Here is an 8,975-nt window from a genome sequence, read left to right on the forward strand (position 1 = left end):
AAACTGAACAACAACAAAGTGCTTATTCTCACATCTTGGATTTCTGAATTTTCACCATTTATTCATGAGAAATTCTTCTTTGTGTTTAAAATACACAGACCCTTTTGATTTCAGCCTGGGGTACAGATTCTTTGGATATAGTGATTTCATATTTTGCTACTCCCAAGTAATGTATAAAGGATGACGTTATATATATAGATAGATAGATGATGTTATATATATATGTTATATATGTTATATATATGATGTTATATATATATATATAATCCAACTTTTATCCGTAGATTTGTATAACATCATATCTACAGTAAATGTAAAGACTGCCCATGTGAGCAAAACAGTAAATGCATTTGATGTGGACAAAAAACTACATTTTGGTATTTTTCTTTAATACTGCATTTATAGAGATGAAAGGGCTGAAACCTCTAGGGAGAAAATCCTTTTATCAGTAGTGTGGTGCAGTCTCTTAAAATTTGTATGCAGTAAATGTTTCACTGACTTCTTTAGGTCTTATATTTGAAATTAGCATACATTTAAATAATGCTATGAAAGAGGATCCTAATATGCAGGTTGCTGCTTCCGTGGTCGATGAAAATTCAGGGTTTGATTTTACTCTGCAGAAATCTGTGCTTATCAGCCTATAAGTAATTCTCCTTTTACATTACATTACAGATAAGCAATCCACAACAGGCATTTTTCACTTGTCAACAGTGTAATTGTCTCATGGGAGGTTACTTCTTAACCAGTATGAGCACCTCCACTACAGGGATAGGCTGAGAGATCTGACTCCTCTCTCTGGAGAAGAGGAGGCTCCAGGGAAACCTTATGGTGGCTTTCTGGTACCTGAAGGGGGCCTACAGGAAAGCTGGGGAGGGACTACTTGTAAGGGCATGTGGTGACAAGATGAGGGGAAATGGCCTTAAACTGGAGCAGGGTAGATTTAGAGCAGATGTTAGAAATAAATTCTTTACTGTGAGGGTGGTGTGACACTGGAACAGGTTGCCCAGTGAGGTTGTGGATTTCCCTTCTCTGAAAGCGTTGAAGGCCAGGCTGGATGGGGCTTTGAGCAACCTGGTCTAGTGGGAGGTATCCCTGCCTATAGCAGGTGTTTTGAACTTCATAATCTTGAAGGTCCCTTCCAACCCAAACTATTCTATAAATGTCACAAGGATAAATTAAATCTTTTTCTAATCAAAATATTTTATTTCATGTTGAGATTTTTAGCCAAATATTTTTTTACTGGTGCATTTTGAAGAGTTACTATTGTGCAACAATGTACTTCCTCACTCTCCCTCTTCTTTTTCCTAGAAGCTGAGCAGGGATGGAGAAAAGTGAAAGTATATGAATTAGATAAGGAGTGAACTAGTGTATTTGTGTGGATTACTTTGGACTTACTAGTGTGATAAGGAGCTCAAGTGAGTGATTTTTTCACGTAACATAAAGTGCAGTAGGGTATCCTTAATGGTTTTATTCCAAAATTGGCAATTTGAACCACCACAAAATCAAGGTTTATGTTAATAATGCAATTCTTAGTGTTTGTGTTTATTTCACCTAGTTTTATAAACTTTGACAGTTCTTTGATTACTAAGCCTAATTTTCATAAGCAATCATTGAAGAGAATGGACAATTATTAGATCTAACAGTATTTTCATTCCAAATTCACTGAAGAAAAGCTCTTAGGAATATCTTGCTGACATATTCTTCCATCTGCCAATATTTTTTTTGTTGTTTATTAAATATTCATGTGTTTGTTAGAATAAAAATTAAAAAACAGCGAAGACTGTTGGGAGCTTTTGAATCACAGAAAAACTGCAGTCTTTTAAAAAATATTCATAGGAGAAGAGGAAATGAAATATTATATGCAATCTCCTATCTAAAACTTGGTTTTAAATAGGAGAAAACATTCTGAGGGAGGGACATCTAAGTTAAGAGCCCATGAAAGTATTTCTGACTTTTCAAATAATGTGGTGTTTGTGTTATCATTATTTCACTTACATAAGTGTCATCTTTTTTTTTTTTTTTTCAACTGCCCTTCAGACCTAATTAGCACATCTCTCATGGTACAGAAGCATTGATTAGAGAGGCAAAGGTTTATATAAAGACAATATGTACCTTGTCCACTGTTAGGCCTACAGAATGCTTGATTATTATGTGCAAAAAAAACAAAAAAACCAAAAAAACCAAAAAACCCACCCAGTGCTTATAACAGAGTGGAAGACAGAGACAATACCTGTTTGGATTTCCAAACATCAGGGTTTCCAGGACTTCTTCAGCATAACCTATTGCTTCAGTCCTTGGCACAGCTGCTAGGAGAATATACTGTTGTTAAATGCAGAAACTCCTTTACAGTAGACACTTGTCTTTCTGCTTTCTAATACATACTGTTATGAAAAATCAGTTGTGCGTGAATTTCACTGATTGTATCTCCCATCTGTACTAAAAGCGTTGCATGCGATACAGCTCTCAGAATTCATAGTGACTCTTCGGAGGGATAAATTTCCCCTTAACAACTTTAACAGAGTTGTGAGTATTTTCAGAGCAAAATTATACAGCACATCAAAATTGAAAGTTTGGGGACAGCCTGTACAGTAAGCAGAATTTATATGAAAGTAAATCAAGCACTGTACTGATTATGTTATTCATTTGCCTATATAACTCAGCCTCCTTCATTCTTTATGTGACGGAACACAGGAAGAGTTTTCCTCTGCCTTCAGTGACATACAGTATAGTGGATTAGTGGCTTACTCCAAAGGGCCAAACTCATAAAAATATATCATGTACCCTATTTATGACATACTGTGCAAAACAAAATGAATAATTGGTGAAATGTTTGTAAGACTGAAGAAAAGTCCTTATTTAAGGGAGGGATTGTATTGTTTCTTTTAGTCAATTTACTCGTAAACAAGATGACCAGAGAAATATATTTCTTTCTTTGAGACGCATTTTTAATGGCTTTGTTAACCAAAATAATTTAATAGGACTCTTCATTTTGTATTTAAAAAAAAAAAAAAAACAAAACAAAACTTAAAGAGCCAAAAGATTATTTATGAATTTCTGTAAGCTGTATTCCCAGTATTACTGGAAATTGGAGCTGGAAGCTTCTCTTAGTTTTAGCTGGGATGAAGTTGTTTTCTTCAGAATGTCTTGTATAATGCTGTGTTGTGGTTCTAGTAGAAAAACAATGTTGATAACACCAATGTTTATAATTGCTGCTCAGCAGTGCTGTACAGTCAAGGCCATTCACAGTGGAGGGCCCAAGGAGCTGGGAGAATACAACTAGTACAGCTGACTTAAACTGCCAAAGGGATAGTCCATACCATATGACATCATACAGAAAGTGTTTTGAAAGAGGTGGGAGTTCATCTCTCTTTCTCTTCAGCTGCTTGGGGGACTAACTAGGAATCAACTGGGGGGTGACGAGCAATTACTTGTGTGTCGCTGTTTATATACATTCATACACATACATAGTCATAACAATTTTCCTTTTCTCTGTCTTAGTAAATAGTTTTCTCAACCTGTGAATTCTACTTTACTTTTTCCAGTTCTTTCTCCCATCCCGCTGGGAAGGGGTGAAGAGTGAGCCAAGAACAATGTGGTTCTCAACCACATCCCTGGTTAAACAATAACGAAACTAAACATTTGAATTAAAAAGATGAATGAGAAGTTTTCTTTAAAACTATCTTCCTCAAATTTTTGGAATGTATGTTGATACACACTTATATCTTCTAATTCCAAAAGACAGTGAGTCTTCACCGAGGAAAAACAGAAAACTTAGATGTAATTGCACCTTATCCTACAAAGGACTTAAACTGTATTTTCAAAATTATTCTATTGTGTTGTGGAATCATTCTAGTTATTTCAGTGTCTATTTATATGTTTCATATATAAATGATTATTTCCAAACAGGAACCTCTGTTAAGGGCATTTATTATGCTTAATGAATTTTATTTTCTATTGCACATGTGATGGAGAGAGACCTAGGAAAATGCACAATAAATGTAATTTGTTTTTGTTTCTGCAAACTCAGTTGTGTAGATTGGGTGGATGAGATGTTCACTTGAGCAAATTTGATTTTAATTCTCTGTCATAGTCCTGGATTATTATCTTAACTAATGGCATATAAGGGTTTTTATTCATGTGTAATTTATCACTGAAAGGATGAGTAGTAAATTACTTCTTCCAGAATTATGTTTTTTTTTTTTTTAGTATAGAAACTCCACAAATATTGTTATGTAAATATTTTTTTCACAACACCACGTTTCTTTGGAGTAAAATTATTGAAGGGAAAAGTGTTTCAGCCAAATAAAAGGCTACACTAGTGGATTTAGATGATATTTTGGTATTTGTTTTGCTGTTGTTTTGTGTCCTTTGTTTTAATGCATTTTCAGAAGCTAGCTTGAAAATTGATTGAGTTCTATTTTGTACTCATCTCACACAATACTGTGGAGAGTAAGATACTGTCCCCAAGAATATCTTTCCAGCAGACTTTTTTGAGGCTAAAGTTCATTTAAACTAGATATAGCTCCAAGGGAGGTGGATTAGTGTGCAGAGTGAAGGTAAGAAGACACATAATAAATGCAGTTTGTCTCATGTCTATCCTTATCAGAGATGTATACAAGAAAATATATCCACAGAGCACAATAAAATATAGTCACTTCTGTGACATTACTTATGCAACAGCTGTTTAATTGTGCACAACATCATAGCAGTAATATACAACCACTTTAGTGGCAAAATATTCCCTTCTCTATTAGAAAATTATGCAGAGAGATAGTAATAAGAGGCACAGTGCAGTTCAAGAACATTCTATTTGAGAACATGAGATACAGAGCATCCAACTGAAAAATATACTGTGGGACATATAATGACCATAATAGATAGGAAATCAATTTGTCTGAAAAAGTAGGCCTGTTTAGGGCATTATCAAGTACTGTGAAAACTCTTGAAAGTAGAATCCAGAGCATAAACACCTGCACACAAAAATGCAGGCAAAATGTTACATTCTGGAAATGTATCTGGCCTATATTTTTGTACATGTAATTAGAAAAAATAGCCTTTCATCACAAACTCTCATATATTTTGGTTACATAAAAAGAACTAGAAGCTCAAAGTTCCAATGTAAAGCAGCTAAAAGATCAAAGTGTTTGACACTTTGTGAGGTTTGAGAAATTAAGCAGGACTTTGAACTTGGAAAGCTTAAATTTTCAAATCAGCCTAAACTTCAAAGGATTTACTAGCTTCTTTGAGAAATATATTTGAAAAAAAAAAAAAAAGACATCAGTTGACATCTACTTATTGTCACTATACTGGAAATTCTTTTCCTTTGACGTGCCGTGTCTCTGAGGCTTGGATTTACAAGTGACTAAACGTTATATACATGGCAGTTTCTAAACCCATAAGACTTGCTTTAAGGAGAAGCTAGTATGTTAGCCTAAGGTTTGTGCTTTCAAATGAACTTTCATCCTCAGCTGCTTTTCTTCATTTGAGGGTTAGCACTTAACCTTGCTTTTCTGGAATGTGAATCAGGCTGTATTGATACAAATTGTTCAGGAGGTAACTGTCTAATTCATTGTTAAGAATGCAATTATAAAATAAAATTAAATAGCTGTCCTGCAGTGTAAAATAAGTAGGAGTTATCAGTGTTAAATGTCAATCAAGATGGAAATGGCTTTGCATTTGTACTAGTGAAGTAAGCTAGGCTTCAGGAAGAATAGCATGCTCATATAATTCCAGAGAGTGTAATAGCTTGAGGGGAAAAGCTTATTTCTTACCAGTGTTTAAAAAAGAAAGCCTTTCAAGCATGCCAAATGCACTTAATAAAACTGAAATTTGAGCTATTAGTTACATTTATTTGCAAGAAATAAAGTGAAATGTTCTACTTAGTGTTACCAGTCTTTATGGCTCAGCTACCTTTTTACCTAGATGCCAATTCATCATAATTTTTACATTCCTTAGTTTCCTGAAAGCTTTATCTTTTGCTGGGTTTCATTTTCTTTTGAAAAACTTAGCTAGAAGTATGAAACAACAAATGCATTGATTAAGCTTTGAGAAGGAAAAGTAAGTGAAAGACAGAAGGCTTCCTATCTGTGCAGAAGCTGGTAATTATTTCAACTTAATGTCAAGAGCAAAATACTGTGTGTATATACAGTGCTGGTACATGCAGACTTGTTTGCTACCGTTTAATTCTTAAAATCATCTTTTTGAGTTCAGTGTAAGTGAGAAATTAAAAGCCTTAAGTAAATTTGATAGTATACAGCAGAAATGAGTCTTTGTTTTCAAAATGAGAGAAGAGTACACCTATGTTTCAGAGTACATCCATGTTAATAAATATTGTTGAGTGTTAGGAGCAAAACTATAGAGTGAAGCAGTTGATTTTGAGTGTGCTGTTGATCCACGCTACACCTGTTGACAACTTTATTTCCGAGTATATCTATTCTGATCCCCTCTGTAGGGCACAGAAGGAGCTGAGGTTCATTCTGTTCATCTCTGGAGTGCATCTTCCAGTTTGACTTCCTCTGTAAGGAATGCTGTTTATGTACATTGATTTTTTTCTGATGTGAGCCACAGAGTTGAAGTGGGAAAAATCAGGATTTGCTTGCAGGTAAGTGTGTTCCTAATCTGAACTGAAATGTTTAGGTCATTGAATGCTCATAGGAGTATTTTGTTTCTAATCAGCTCTTGCAGCAACCTTCTTTTCTATTGTGTGGCAGGATTGTAAGGATACCCAGCAGTATTTTCTAAAGAAGTCTCACCTTCATTTAGCAGAGGAGTACTCCCAGCCATGCTTTTGAACTGTTTCTACTTTGTGTAATTAAATATTCACCAGAATGTCAATTATAAACTGTTTCTTGCTTTAGATAAAAGTAGGAAGCCTCAGGCTAGAAAGTCCCTCCTTTGTTGTCTATCCTTTACTAACATTTGGCTATCAAAATATTTGATTGATTTTTCTTTCATGAAAAGTTAAAGATTTTTCATGGGTAGAATTTCTAATTTGAACACTTGATGGGTTCTCTTGGTTCTTCCTGCTTTAGTTAAGTGGTCCTCCTTGAATTCATGAGATAAAATTTCAGGGGTTTTTACTTTGGATTATTTTCAAACTAATCCAAATTCTGCAGTACATCTTCTAGTTTTATTTCATCCTTAAATAACACTGTTCACATTATGACTCCATAGATAACAAGTCAGCAATAACTGCAAAATGTGATTTGAAAGTGCAATCCTAACTAGAACTGCATTTGTATATGACCTGCTGTGGCAAAACTCTACAAACAAAAACCAAGCCTAATCCCTGTTTGAAAGCAAATAGTGTATATAGAGAATCAGTACAACTGACTGCAGTAGGTGAATAATCAAGCCTTGTGTTCATGTTTTCTTGACATTTGTTTCCCATAGATAATGCTATGTTTTCTAAAACACCTTTTCAGAAGATTGGCTAATAGGTATATCCTCAAAGTAAATTTATAACAATTACAGTATCCTTAATATGGTTACCTCAACAGATATCGAGTCTGTTGGTTTACGGTTGGCTGAAGTAGATGAAGCATCTCCAGCAGGTCAAGAGAGGTGAGCCTTAGTCTTTACTCAGCGCTGTTGAAGTTGCACTTGGAGTACTGTGTCCAATACAAGAAGGACATGAACATAATTGATACAGCCCAGTGAAGACCCAACATGATGATGAAGGGACTAAAGTAGCTCTACTATGAGAAAAGACTGAGAATTGTTCATCCTGCACAAGAGGAGACTCACAGGGGAACCCATTTATTTTCATTGGTGCCCTCTGCCAGTGCAAGACATAATAAGCAAAAATTAGAGCACAGGAGGTTTGTTCTGAGCATCAGGAAGTGCTACTTTACTGTGTAAATGACCTGTGCACTGGCACAGGTTGCCCAGAGAGGAAGTGGAGTCTCTTCCTTGAAGATCTTCTAAAGCCACCAGGGGATGACTTAATACAATAAAAATTCCAATTTGATTTTAAAAGTAGCTTTCTTCTGTCAACACAAAAGCAGGATTTCTGTAAGACTACACACAATTATTGTGTGGTACCACTAACTCAACTGCAAAATGCGTTTATGTAATATAATTTCTTCTCTGAACTATAATAATTATTTTCTAAGCTAAATCTAATATTTTTAATCTTGTTTCCTTGAGAAAGGTTTGCTAATGAAATCCTTTTTTAAAAGAAAATCTATTTTCCTTTATTGTGTACAGAAGAAGAGAAGTTTGCTTTTATTAGTGAAGATAATAAATGCATTCTTTCCCTTGTGTATTAGTTACATTGAAGTAGCTTTATCTTACTTTTTTAGCATATTGATAAGAAGTGAGATAGCTGAAATGGCAGTTTGTTTCAAATGATCAGTCTGGTTTTGCTTTCACAGAATTGTAGGGGTTGGAAGAGACCTCCAGAGATCATCAAGTCCACCCTACCTGCCAAAGCAGGTTCCCTACACCAGGTCGCATAAGTAGTTGTCCGGGCAGACCTTGAATATCTCCAGAGAAGGAGACTCCACAACCTCCCTAGGCAGCCTAGTCCAGTGCTCCGTCACCCTCACCATAAAGAAGTTCTTGTGCACATTTGTGCAGAACTTCCTATGCTGCAGTTTCTGGCTGTTTCCCCTTGTCTAGTCTCCACACACTGCTGGAAAGGGTCTGAAATTCATTTCTTCTCTCTGTGCGTATATGGGATCTCTTCATAAATGTCTTTCACTAGCTGATGTTTCCACACATTAGCTGGATGTAAGTACAGTTTTGCATGAATTTTGCATGAGGATTTTGATATGGTAGTACTAAAAAGTGATTCTAAATAATGCATCATTGTAACATTAAAAATATTTTAAACTTGGTTTGTATGATAAATTTAGTCCACAGTCAGCATATACATACTGAGTGGAGAATACACTATGTTAGAACAGTGGATAAGAAAGTTGATTTGAGTTTGGGAGATTCCACTGTAGCCTAAAATAAGGCTTTGAGTATGG

The 8,975-nt window shown here is 35.2% G+C and overlaps 1 long non-coding RNA gene across 2 annotated transcripts in view; it reads left to right on the forward strand.

Moving 5' to 3' along the window:
* LOC149918531 (uncharacterized) overlaps nucleotides 1-7,993 on the forward strand; it is a 32,584-nt gene extending 24,591 nt beyond the window's left edge. For both annotated transcript variants that reach the window (XR_016465547.1, XR_016465548.1), the window contains exons 2-3: nucleotides 6,452-6,601; nucleotides 7,500-7,993. This is a non-coding gene — a long non-coding RNA (uncharacterized LOC149918531). The remainder of the gene's footprint in view (nucleotides 1-6,451; nucleotides 6,602-7,499) is intronic.
* Nucleotides 7,994-8,975: the final 982 nt, after the last annotated feature.

Source organism: Phasianus colchicus, chromosome 3 (assembly GCF_987193195.1).
Source record: "Phasianus colchicus chromosome 3, bPhaCol1.hap1.1, whole genome shotgun sequence".
NCBI classification, from domain to species: Eukaryota; Metazoa; Chordata; class Aves; order Galliformes; family Phasianidae; genus Phasianus; species Phasianus colchicus.